Here is a 14236-nt window from a genome sequence, read left to right as displayed (position 1 = left end):
GACCTATTAGGGAAGATAGTGAAGAAGATATTACAATGTTAGAGGTATTGAATTTCAATAAACCATTTAAGGAAACCATGAAGAAAGATGCTTCAAATATTAAGAGTGTCATTGGTTTTTGAAACGGAATTACACTTATGTATCTTTAACCTATTTTTTAGCACCAAAGGTTCACTGAATTTCAATAAGGCTTTAGAATATGTGTAGCTTCGAGGGATGTTTTGTTAATTGCATGATAATTTGTTCCCTGAGATTTTCAGGATGTTAATGTCCTTGATAATGTGTACAGAGATCTACATGCTAATGTATGTATGTATGTATGTATGCATGCATGCATGGATGTATGTATGTATGTATGTATAATGTATGTATGTAATACATATATAAATGCAATTTGTAACCCTTGCAAACTGTAACTTGAATAAAAAGTCATTTATAATTTCTCATGGATACTTTAAACTAGGTTATATGTAATCCCTCTTTAATTTCTATTTCAATGGATGGAGAGATGATTAGCATCTCCCTGATAAGGATGGAAATTCCTTTGGCCTTTCCTTTGAACACATGATTAAGGAGTCCATATTTTGTGGTACCTTACCAATACCTCTTCCTTTTGCCCCTAAACGGCAGGCCTCCAAGCTTTTCCAAATGTCTCTCAACAACCTTCACATTCAACGACTCTTCAATGCATACAATGACAGTGAGGAAGTGGAGGCTCTACAATGAAATAGCCCTCCAGTCAGCGATGAAATCTTGAGATTCCATAAAAAACTCAGGCACTTATATTCCCTCAAACATGTTAGAGCTATTGAATTTCAATGAACCATTTAAGGAAACCATGAAGGAACATGCTTCAAATATCAAGAGTGTCATTGGTTCCTAAAAAGGAATCATACTCGTGTATCTTTAACCCATCGTTTGGCACCAAAGGTCCACAGAAATTCGATAAGGCCTTAGAATATGTGTAGCTTCGAGGGATGTTTTATTAATTGCATGATAATTTGTTCCCTGAGATTTTCAGGATGTTCATGTTCATGATATTGTGTATTGAGATCTGCATGCTAATGTATGTATGTAATGCATATATAAATGCAATTTGTAACCCTTGCAAACTATAACTTGGATAAAAAGTCATTCATAATTTCTCATGGAAAATTTAAACTAGGTTACATATAATCCCTCTTTAATTTCTATTATGATGGATGGAGAGATTATTAGCATCTCCTTGATAAGGATGGAATTTTTTTTGGCCTTTCCTTTGAACACATGATTAAGGAGTCCACATTTTGTGGTACCTTACCAATACCTCTTCCTTTTGCTCCTAAATGGAAGGCCTCTAAGCTTCTCCAAACATCTCTCAACAAGCTTCACATTTAGTGACTCTTCAATGCATATAATGACAGTGAGGACCTGGAGTTGAAACCAAATTAACCAGAGTTTTCGCAACATTAGTGAAACCAATCACACTTATGTACTCATGATTAAAGATTATAACAATCAACTTTAGCAGGAGATACCATGAATCCTGTAGAAATGGTTCAACTCATCCTGAATGGACTAGGAGAAGGATACGATAATCTAGTCCAAAGTATTGCCATTCAACGGCAAATTTTGACACTCGAACTACTTTAGTTAGTTTAACTTTGTGAAGAACTCAGGACTCAGGCTATTCATGCACACAAAGGTCATTCCAATGATCAAGCATTCACAGCTTTTTATAGAAGCAAAGGTAGAGGTAGATCATTCCAAAGAAGTGGTCATCATCAACAACAAAGTCATTTGACAAAGCATCAAGAATGGTTCACAGAGATGAAACCATTAGAAGGTTGGAAGAATGTCATCTACACAGTAAATAATACACCGAATCCAGTTCAAGGGACATGCATTATCCCTATGAACAATTTCACTGGTATGAAAGGATTGGTAAGATGTACTCTATGTTCTGAAGCTCAACAAGAACCTCTTGTCATTAGGTCAAATGATGGAACACAACTACTGAGTCACCTTTGACGGAGATGAATGCACTATCAAATACAAACCTAGAGGACTTTAGCTAGTAGGAAAAGGAGTCAAGGAAGGATGCTTGTTCAGAATGCTAGATACAGTACCAGATTTTCATGCCATGTCAGCTCAATCACAACAGATCATGCCACTATCCACAAAATGGCACAAGAGATATGGTCATGTCAATTTTAAGAGCTTGATAAATCTCAAGAATCAGAATATGGCAATTGGGATTCCTAAGCTACAGTTTCTTGGACAAGTTTCTTGGAAAAGTTTGTGAAACATGCTGCTTCGGCAAACAAAAGTAAACCAACTTCAGTAGAAGAACCTCTCGAGCAAAAGGTATTCTTGATTTGATACATATATATGTATGGGATTATGCCCATACCTGCAGCATCAATGGTTCACTTTACTACTTGACTTTCATCGACAACTACAACAAATATTGTTGGGTCTACTTTTTGAAAGAGAAATCTAAAGTCTTTTCTAGATTTCAAGAATTCAAAACCATGGTAGAAAACCAGACATGCAAAAATATCAAAGCCATGAGATCAAACAAAGGAGGTGAATACATGTCTTCAGCATTCATGAACTTTTGCAAAAGTCACGGCATTTGAAGACAATTCACTTGTGTGGAATACTCCTGAGCAGAATGCAATAGCTAAAAGGGAAAATTGTACTTTAGTAGAGAGTGCTAGAGCAATTATTAGTGAGAGGCATCTTCCGAATCAGTATTGGGCAGAAGCAATAGCCACTGCAAACTACTTGCTTAATCAACTTCCTACCAAACCGATACACGGTCACTTGTGTGGAATACTCCTCAATAGAATGCAAGAGCTGAAAGGAAGAATGCTACTTTAGCAGACAATGCTAGAGCAATTCTTAGTGAGAAGCATCTTCTGAATCAATATTGGATAGAAGCAATAGCCACTGCAAACTACTTGCTTAATCAGCTTCCTACCGAACCAATACAGGGTATGACACCTTGTGAAGCATTCACTGGACACAAGCCAGCATCTCTGCATATTTGGTTGCCTAGCGTATTCCCACATACATGATGATCATCAGTAGGAAATTGGATGTGAAGTCACGTAACTACATCGTGGTTGGCTACAGTGAAGAAAGAAAAGCATACAAGTTGTATGATCCCATCAATTGCAAGGTCATTATCTCCAGAGATGTAATCTTTGATGAGGAATCAAAATGGAAAACCTCAAATACACAAGAGATAGATGCACCAATTACTCATTCATCTATAGAAAAGGTTGATGAAGAAGAGAAGATTTGCTAGAACACCCCGAGAAGAACCACAGCAACTTAGATGGTCTACTAGGGAAACGAGACCTCCAACCAGATTCGTATATGATCAAAAAGGCAAAGCAATTTAGATTGAAACCACCAACTATGCTCTTATCACTACCATCATGGCTATAGAAGAGCCAGTGTACTTCGAAGATGTAGTCGACAAGCCAAAATGGCAAACTGCTCTGAATGAAGAAATGGATGCTTTGTACAAGGATAATACTTGGGAATTATGTGACCTTCCACCAGGATAGAAGACCATAGCAAACAAATGGGTATACAAAGTGAAGTACAATCCAGATGGAAGTATTCAAAGATACAAAGCTAGACTAGTTGTAAAAGGATTTGCACACAGTAAAAACATTGAGTCAAAAAGGAAGATTTTAAAAAAATGACGTGACATGTTATTAAAACTAGAGTACATTAAAAAAAGAGGAAATCACATGTTAAAAGAGACAAAAAGTAAGATTTTAAATACTCAAATTAGAAAAAATGGTGTGACATGTTATTAAAACTAGAGTACATTTAAAAAAGAGCACATCACATTTGTACAAGAAGTAGATCATATAACTCAAAGCCATATGGTGTCAAAAAACACCTTACATTAGCTCAGCCCTAGAAGATCTCATCTTGGTCTCTCTTATCTTCTCAATAACCCAAAGTCTAGAAGATCTCATCATTGGTCTCTCTTATCTTCTCAATAACCCAATCTTCCACTGCCTCCACATCTGTACCCTCAACATAATTACATGCAAAGAAGAAATTTAGGCAGTCACAGTAATTTCTCTATGAGGCTCTTATTGTTCTCTCAGCATCCGCATTAAATTGCCCATGAGGAGAGTTGCGATAACAAAGGTTACTTAAGAAGTCTAAGAGATCTTGTAGTGCTTTTATAATATGTCTCAAAAGTCTTTCACTCTCTACTATCTTAAGAGTCTCCTCCCTTTCTGCGTGCCTCTATGCATCAAATTCCTCTCTCTCCATCTATATCAATGGAGAGCCTTGTCAAATTCTGATGTCTCTTTGTGCTCCTTGGTTAGCAATCCATTCTTTGAGACTCTTAATTCCAAACTCCACATCTTTGATGATGCCAAGGACATCCATGGGTGGGGAGATGATAAAGAAAGAGAGATGGACTAGGGTGGGAGAAAGAAGAGAGTGTTTGTGGAAGGACTAGGATGGGAATAGGATGGAAGAATACAAGTTAATGAGAAGCACTTGGATGAATGAAAGAAGAGAGTGTTTGTGGAAGAACTAGGGTAGAAGAATACAAGCTACTAGGATGGATGAAAGAAGAGAGTGCTATTAGCTGGAAAAGAAATCAAGACCAGAGGCTAGAGGCTAAGCATGGCGACGCTCGAGGGCCATAGAGGAAAGCAGAATGTGAGGGCGAAGCATTATCATGGGAGGGGAAAAGGAATTAGAAGGGGAGGGAATGAAGAGGGAGACTATGACACAAGGGGAAAGGGAGAGGGGGAAGAGAAGCATGTACATGATGGGAGGAGGAATGTAAAGATGGAGACATCAAGGGAAGAGGACCATGCTTTATTTGAAAGGAAGGGAAGGGGGAAATCAAAGTACTAGCTAGATGGCTTTACAAGAATGAGCGTGTCTCATCAAGGAATAGCCCCCTCCTTTTATAGCCAAGAGAGGGCTCTCTACCAATAAATGCATCCTCCCACATGTATGGTGTGTGTAGAAAAGTCTCCCATATGGGCTAGGCAGTTATGCACTCTCAATTGTGTGCGACAACCATTTGCCTCATTTTTCCACATAAATCAAGCCCCATATCTCAAGTCTATGATACTCCCTTGGTCTCTCCCCAATTTTATAATATGTTCAAACCTCTAGGAGGACAAGTGGAGGGTTGGCACAAGGAATCTTACCACCTCATCCTACTTTCCCCATTATTTAACTTGCTCTCTTGGACCTTCTATACCTCCCCCACATGAGCCTATCCTATATGGAGGGAATAACCTAATATAATATCCATCTTTACCTATTTTATATTACTTCTTCCATGGACTTTGAGCCATATCTCATTAAATGCAGCCTAGGAGGAGGGGTGGCACATGGAGGAGCCATGCCACCTTACATTTTATAATATTACTACCATGGATTATGTACATCACACCTTATGGGTCCTCTTACACGGAAGGGTGGCACATGGTCATGCCCTACCACCTCAACGCTGGGCCCTATGCACACCATATTTTATTATACTATTGCCACACATACAAACACACACACATATTAATGCCTTTTTCCTTAGACAAATTTATCCATAATAGTTCCCCCCCCAGGCAGAGAATGCATAGCATTTCCATGCCTGGGTCCATCATGCACAAAGAAGGGCTTGAGGTAACGCTTGTTAATCACCTGCTTACCATATGGCTCATGCAGCTCCTGAACTTGTATAGACCCATTGCTACATTCCTTGATGACTTTGTATGGACCAGTCTATAGTGGCAGAAACTTCTTATCCATTTGGTGGTCCAATCTATTATCAAAGCATAGCACAACATCCCCCTCAGCAAAGTGTCTTTCCCATCCCTTGCGAATATTAGCATCCAAGTGGGCCTTTTGTCGATTCTTTTGAATCTCTGTTTGATGTAGTGCAAGGCATCGGGTTTCATCTAGCTTCTCAAGTTGCACCAACCGGGCCTCTACATGTTCATCTTCTGTCATCCTCTATTCTTGTGCCAATCTCAAAGCTGGAATCTCTATCTCTAGTGGTAAAATGGCCTCAGTACCATACACCAACTCAAAAGGAGTGTGACCTGTAGATGTTTTATGAGTGACGTTGTAAGCCCACACAGCTTAAGTGACCTTCTGATCCCACTGGCTCCTGTTTCCTATGGCCATTTTTCCCATGGTTTTACAAAGGAGGCCATTGGTCTGCTCTGTTTGACCCATGGATGTTGGATAATAGATGCTAGAAGTGTGATGATCAATACCCATGCGATCCATGAGTAACTCCACTGCCTCATTTAAGAATGGACTCCCATGGTCAGAGACAAGTTCCATGGGTGTCCCAAACCTTGTGCAGATACGTTCAAATATGAAATTTGAAACTGCCTTACCATTTGCAGCAGGGAGGGCGATAGCTTCAGCCCACTTAGTGACATACTGAGTGGCTACCAAAAGATACTTCTTTTTACGGGTGGTCATGGGCAAGGGCCCGACAAAATCTATTCCTTCTGAAACAAATGGATGGACATCACTGGGTGATGTTGCCCAAGACACAAATCCTTCCTACCAAAGAATTGACATGGTTCACAGGTTTTGCAATACAAAGTGACATCCTTGAACAAGGTCAGCCAATAGTATCCAGCATGTAAAATCTTCTTAGCTGTATAGTCACTGGCATAGTGGCCTCCACAAAATCCATCATGATAATGCTTCAATACCTTAGGCACTTCATCTTCATCAATGGCCCGTCTTAGTACCCCATCCATGCCTTGATGGTACAACACCCCATCAAGGAGGGTGTAGCGCCTACTATCTCTGCGGATCTTCTTTCTCTCATAGCTAGTACATTCTAGAGGAAAGGAGAAAGCAGCCTGTAGATACCACCATACCTTCTATGGCTGCTACAAGGGTTACATCAAGGCATTCCTCTAAATCAATCAAAGCATTCTTCAAGTTGGAACAACCCCCTTTTACAATTTTTAAAGAAAAAACCAACCGGCCCATGGGGTTTGGTGATTGAAGAACCTGCTTTGCAAGACCAGTGCTAGTGAGTATAATGGAGGACTTTCCAGCCACATAATGCCTAAATTTCTCAATGCAGACACCAAAGACAAGGCATGCTTGTCAGCCTCTGAATAGCATCGCTCAGTGTCGAGCAATTGTCAAGAAGCAAATCGAACAGGATACATGAACCAATCCTCCCCTTGCTGGAGAAGAATACATGCTAGAGTGTGCTCACCAAACCCAGGATTGATATAGAAAGTCTTTGACCAATCAAGATTGCGTAGAATGGGTTTTGAAGCCAGAGCACTTTTGATTTGTGCAAACCCATGATCACAATCCTCATCCCAAGAGAAATCAACCCCATCTTTTAATAGAATAGTCATGGGTCGTGTCAAAGCAGCATATTGATCAATGAAGCGGTGATAGTATCCTACTAGATTGACAAATGAGTGTACCTGACATTTGGTTGTTGGTGGGGAGAGCTTGAGGATAGCTTCTACCTTCTCAAGGTTAGGCTTGATGCCCTCAGATGAGAAAATATGTCCCAGTAACCTCCCTTGGGTAGCTCTAATGGTGCATTTCTCAGGGTTGAGACTGCCATTTGCATTATTGACCCTTTGGAAGGCCAACCTAACCTTCATGACATGCTCCTTACATGACAAGAATATACAAAAATCGTCTAAAAACACCTCCAAGAAATCCCCCAGATAAGGAGCAAACACCATCTGCATAAATTTTTGAAAGGTGGCACGAGCATTGGTAAGGCCAAATGGCATTACTTTGAATGCAAATGTCCCCCAGGGTGTGGCAAATGTGGTTTTAAGCACATCTTCTTCAGCAATTCTGATTTGATAAATCTTAGAGTAAACATCACAGAAAGTATACATCTCATGACCACTTACCTTCTCAAGAATGAGGTCTTGAAAGGGAAGAGGATGATGGTCCCTCTTGGTGGCTACATTGAGTTTCTTATAGTCGATGCAGACCCGCCACTTGTTGTTTTTCTTTGGGGTGACTACCACTGGTGAAACCCATTCAATATTGTGAGCCGGAATAATAAACCCAACTTCTACAAGCTTCTTCAACTCTGAGCACAAAGCATCGGTTTGCAGGGGCCCTAATCTCTGATACTTCTGAGCCATAGGCTTCACATCAGGCTTCAACTCTATCTTGTGCTCTATGGCAGTCACATGGCGAAGGTGGTGGTCAGGGAAATCTTTGAACATTTCTAGGAACTCGTCTTTCTCACTTGGAGTGAGGTTCGTGGAAAGCATAGATTCAAGCTATTGAGAACTAGCTGTTACCTTTTCTATAGGTGGTGGGGTCGGAGACACCCCCATCATGTAAACTTCCTCCTATGAGAATTCCTCCCCCCTGTCTGATTCTTCCATTGATTCAGACACCGAGGATGAGAGAGTATCACTGTCTTGCTCACCACCACCATATTTGAAGGCAAGTCACTGAATTCAAGCTTGGAGGGTGAATGGAGAGGAACCTCCTCATGGTATGAAGAGGTTATCCATCTTTCATGAGCTTTCTTATTGGGGTCAGTTACAAATCAATCATCTCTTGGATCCCATGCATATCTTCAAGAATGTGGGGGCTACTATTTGGGCACACTTGGTTGGTTCCAAAGACTTGAGAGGAGTGTGAGAAGACTTGCATGCTATGAATAGGATATATCATTTGTGGCCCCAAGTGCGTGCTACGGGAAAAGTTGTCCTCCCAAAAGCAACAGGGATCCTCTTGATAAGAGAGGAGGCAACGGTCAAGGCAGACATTGCCTCTTTTTAAACACCCATAGGGTACATGCGTTGCTTGAAAGGAGCATTTTCAAAGGACAATAAGCTTAGTGGGCTCAAGTCTCATGATTTGCACAAGGTCTTACAGAGGTATTCTAAGTTATAGGATTAGTGTACCGATAATCGTGATGCATTAGTATAATTATGATTATGTTATATTATTGACATGACTTCTTTGTTGCTTTGATAGTTCATCCTCCCAATTACAGTAAAAGGGTATTTACAAGAAGATGTTAGAAATGCTATATTCAAGATTAGTGGTATTGTGAGGTATGCTTACTACTATCAAATCGCATTGATTGCATTTTCTTCAATTTAAGCTGAATAATCTATAGACTGATTATGAATATATCTTACATGGGCATGTGAAATAGGTGGATAACTCAAAAAGAGATCTCCATATTGAGCATTGAGACGGCTAGGGTGAACTCCATCAAAGCCGTATGCTTGCTTGAGAAGCACTTTCCCTCGAGCATTATGACAACTCAAGTGCACTTGCTTGTGCACATAGTTGATAAGGTGGTCATTGGAGGTATCGTTCATAGTTGGTGGATGTTTTTTCTCGAGCGGTTTATGAAAACTTTGAAGGGATTTGTAAGACAAAGAGCAAGACCAAAAGCAAGCATGGGAGAGGGATGGCTTGTGCAAGAGTCATTAGTATATATCACAGAGTTTCTTGCATCCATGGATCCTAATATGCCACAGGCTTGGCATAACAAGGATGACGATTGCATCGTTGGCGAGGTTCCCCAAGGAAAGGGATTGAAAGAAAGATGAGCAAAGAGAAAATGGAGAAATTCAATAAGTTTTGTATCCTCAATAGCAAGGAGATGCAGAAGTGGATTGAGAGATATGAAGTGGCCAAAGTAGAAAGAATAGTTGCAAGGAAGAGATTTAGAGTAATTTATAAGCGATTGCAACCATTTTCACAGGATCTCGCCCTTCTCCCCAGTCACATGTCACTTGATTGGCTACAAGTGGCTCTACGCAAAGCCAAACGTGATGGAGAGACAATAAATGAGCGTGAGCGAGAGTTATCATCTCGATGTATGATGCATGTAAGTTTCTTACCTCTTGATGTAATTAAGTAATTATTTGTGGTAATATACGCTATAAAATAGATGTATCTTCATTATTTTAATGATGCTCTTTTGCAGTACAAAAAGTACAGTGCATTATGGTCATATGGACGACATTTTTGCATGGAACGCATCGATTCAAAGAGAGTCACATATGATTGTGGAGTCATGGCTAACTTCACACAAGATAGCCGAGCAAGTGCTTTGAATACCAATCTTCTCTTCTCGCAGTTGGATTATTGTGGAACCATATGCGAAATCTATGAAATTTTTTTATAGACAATTTAGTATTTTTATTCTTGATATAAAATGGTGTAGAACTAATTACAATAGTCCCCATGCGACAGTGAGAAAAGACAATAGTGGTTTCTTTGCCTATTAATAGACTCCACCAAACTTTAGACCGATGAAAGTGACACTTTTGTTCTTCCCGAGCATTGTGATGAGAGCAGGTGCATACTAATGATTTAATTAATCGAAGCTTTCGTTTTTAAGGATCCATTGATACATGTACTTAAGCATAATTTCATAATATAGTAATTGCTATGTATCCTGAAAGCCATTGGGATGCTACAGTATTAAATATTAAATTCTATTTCTTGATTGCAAAAATAGGGGGATTATTTATAAGAATTTTTCCTAAGAATTTGAAGAGAAGAGACCCCTCATGGAAAGAGATATGTTGGTCTTTTCAAGTTTCTCTCATGAGGAGTGTTAGTTGATAATTTCTTACTAAATAATTATTTCAAGACAAAAGGGATAGAGAGTTTCCACTGAATTATATGTTATGGCCAAAACATAAGGGAGGAACTCAGATGTAGATTTTCCTTCACTTGGAATATTTTGCCTTATGAGAGAAACAATGTCTTTGATGGTTATTATAATGGAAGATTTCTTTATGATATGGATTATAATAATATTTCCTTTATGGGCAGAAGGATTTATGCTTTCTTTGGATTTAATAGCACTTGGGGACAAAAATAACTCTTCAAGATGTTATCGTGAGCCCTTGTAAGAGTTTTTATGAAGGTTGGAGAACGTGTATTTCCCTTGGAATTTGAGTTATTACCTAGGACTTTTCTTTTTAGTAAGAGAAGATATTTTCTTTGGACATTTAATTATTAGTTGGGATTTTCAAGCACAACTCCCATGAGTTAGTTAAGTTTCAATAAATTGGGAGGTTGAGAAATTATTTTGCCCATAAGATTTTAAGTGTGAAACCATGTAAAGGCCATGTAGCATGGAGTCAGTCCTTCAATTTTGACATTCTCAAGGACCTTATCACACTGTAATGTGTACATAAATTTAATTGTGATACAGGTAATTGGAAAGTGCCAACAGGAGATCAAAGAAAGGTATAAGTATATTGAGGTTATACTTGGATTTTTTGACCTTGGGAATTCACTTGGACTTGGTTGGAGTACCCAAATTTATGGTTTACTTGAGATTACCACTTATTACTCGGATTTCACTAACATTTTATATGCATTTCTGCATATCTTTAATTGCCCACCTCTGATTACTTTTGAATAGTAAAATGCCAAAGATTTGATTATGCTAATCTAGATTGAGTGACACGGATTAGAAGTGTGTGCCGGCATTGAAGCCTGCAGTCCCACAATTCATAGTGTGCATGTTCTAACGTGCTATGTTTGTGGATGGATGCAAGTGAGTCGGCATACCTCTCCATCAGGTTTGCGTTAGAAAATCTAAGGCATGAAGACATGGTGTTGGCAACTTCGAGAAAGACTCGACAACGGATTTTCTCCAAGTATTGTTAAATATAATTGAACTCTTTATTGGAGACTAATTATCAGTATCGTTGTACTTTTGCAATGTACTGATATAAATGTGAGTATAATAATTGACTCCCACTTTGACACCTTGTTAAGAGGAATGGAATGATATGGATTACTCTCACTTATGAGGTATTGAGGTTGGTTATTAACGAACTATTCTCACTAGTTGTTTGGAAAGAGCAATAGTAGATGTTTGTAATTGATTTACTTCAACATTGGAAATTGGTCCAGTAGTATAATAGGATAGATATTTGATGAGTTAAAACACACACACTTAGATGCACACACACACTCATCTGCACACTAGTACCACTTCTTAATACCTAAATATTTCATTTGCACAATGCTTTTGGCCCCTTATTCTGTAATATGCATATTGATTACTCGTACTCACACTGACAACATGGTGTTCATTCGATGGTTAATGCAGGGTACCACTAATTTGGGGGAAGATTGATCTACTGAGAGGGCATACATGAAGAAGGGATACCTTCTACATGATTTGTGCATGGAGATTTTATTACATCTACATTGGTTTAGTATGGATTGTTTCTTTATGTTGTAGTGCAGTGACATTCTATGGCTGTGTTTTCTTTACTTGATTTAGGTGTGGATCTTGACTTGTAATAATTCTATGAGATAGTACTCATGAATATTTAGAAAATAAAATCATTATGGTCTCTCTAGTTATATGGTCAACCTTATATGTATTAAAAAGCATCCACAGTTTCAGTTCAAGTAGTGCTACTTGTCTTGAGTGACTCTTCAAGGTTATCTGATGCTATATTTGGGGATCCCTCCAATTATGGTATGTACAATACCTCTATAATTACTTGTTCTACAATAGCTCTACAATACAATTTGTGTGTGTGTGTGTGTGTGTGTGTGTGGAGAGAGAGAGAGCTATGGACATCATAATTATGCCAACTACTATCTTCATTCTTATGTTCAGACCTAGCAACCACTAGTAATACCCCTCACATTTGTTGTCTTCCTCATTGAAGAGGGCATGTTTGAGTCCCTACTATTGAAGGGCTATATTGAAGCTTTGTATGTATGTATGTAAGTATACATACATACATACATACACTACAAGGCATAAGCCCTTTTCTGATGGTTACGCACCAACGTTTAGCATGTGCGGGGCGCTAATCATTGGTATGCAAAGCAGGCTTAAAAAGTGTCGCTATATAGTGAACTTTTATAAACGTTGCTATATAGCAACACTTGCCAGACTTGTATAAGGTCATTATATAGCGACGTTTTACAGAGAGTGTTTTTTCCCATACCAACCTTTAAAGATAGTTTTACCCAATGACAAAAAAATTTTCTTTTCATACATGTTTGATCATTTGAAAGAATAAAAGTACAAGAGCATGTACATCAAGTTTGAAGCTCATATATTCATGTCCATGTTTGAGACTTGGCTTCATCCTGAGCCAAGTCTAGTGCACCAAACAAGTCTATCTCTAGCTCTATACTGAGTTGATCTCCTATATCATCATCATACTCTAGCATCGTATGTTCACCATAGACTTGATCATCTTCTTCAATAAAGTCGAGTGATTCTTGATGATCATCATCTTCTTCCTCAATATCATGATCTCCATCTTCCTCCCATATGATGTCATTATGCACATCTTCCTCTTGGCTCATATTGTGGAGCATGCCCTTTACTCATACCTTTTTCCCTACATAAGTGCTCATGGCACCCCAACTCTCAACAATCTCTTTGTACGATGGAAGTTATGGGTACTTATTCATGGAATATTTCTTGCTCTAGTAGAAAGTGCCATAGTAGCCTATGATGAGACAAAATGCCAAAGCAATAGACATATTAGTCTTTAGATGACCCTAAAAAACTACAAATGACAATAGTAATCAAAGAAGGTATGGTAGGAAACATTCATAGAGGTTCAACTTGATAGTCTAGGGAAGGATATAGATGGAATTTGTAAAATAATGCACTTCTCCCAAACGAAATAGCCTAAAAGACAAGATGCTAGAATAACAATGCATACACTACTAACATAGACATGCATGTACACCTATATTCCACACAACCAAATAAATTTATCCTAGACTCTTTGGCATTTGCTGGGAATCACTTCCACATGCAAAAACTCTATATCTTCATGGGATGGAAGTTATCAATGCTTGTTGATGTAAAAGTGCCTGCTCTAGTACAAAATGCTATAAAAGCGAAGAAAAATGCCGATAATGAGAAAAATACCAAGGCAATAAATATATTTATAGCATATGTTAAGGCTACTATGTTTTCCCAAATCATGCATTTGATGTAAGCATCTGATGCATGGAATACATTGATGTCCATTTATGAGGGCAAGATATTGGTTGGTGACACATCTCTATCCAAAGACACAATTGCAAATCCCAAAATGAGTGATGTAAAATGGAATATATATACAAGATGTAGGTTTTCAAAGACAGACTAACCAAGAATGGCTTTGAAATGAAGACCCAAACATTATTGAATGGATACTCGAGAGTTTACCTCCATCTTTGAGAGCCTTAGGGTGACAATAATTATTAG

At 38.7% G+C, this 14236-nt stretch overlaps 2 non-coding genes across 2 annotated transcripts; both read left to right on the top strand.

Annotated features, from left to right (window-relative positions):
• The first annotated feature begins 489 nt into the window (after positions 1–489).
• Positions 490–588, top strand: LOC147892633 (U6atac minor spliceosomal RNA). Its single transcript, XR_015542394.1, has one exon. It is a non-coding gene; the product is annotated as a U6atac minor spliceosomal RNA (small nuclear RNA).
• Positions 589–1191: 603 nt separating this feature from the next.
• LOC147892632 (U6atac minor spliceosomal RNA) lies at positions 1192–1290 on the top strand. Its single transcript, XR_015542395.1, has one exon. It is a non-coding gene; the product is annotated as a U6atac minor spliceosomal RNA (small nuclear RNA).
• The last annotated feature ends 12946 nt before the right edge of the window (positions 1291–14236 follow it).

The sequence above is a fragment of the Dipteris shenzhenensis genome, chromosome 16 (genome assembly GCF_047967505.1).
Source record: "Dipteris shenzhenensis isolate YYH24624 ecotype China chromosome 16, Dip_SZ_1.0, whole genome shotgun sequence".
NCBI classification, from domain to species: Eukaryota; Viridiplantae; Streptophyta; class Polypodiopsida; order Gleicheniales; family Dipteridaceae; genus Dipteris; species Dipteris shenzhenensis.
The sequence above is the reverse complement of the archived record's forward strand: the minus strand, read 5'-3'. Positions and strand labels throughout refer to the sequence as shown.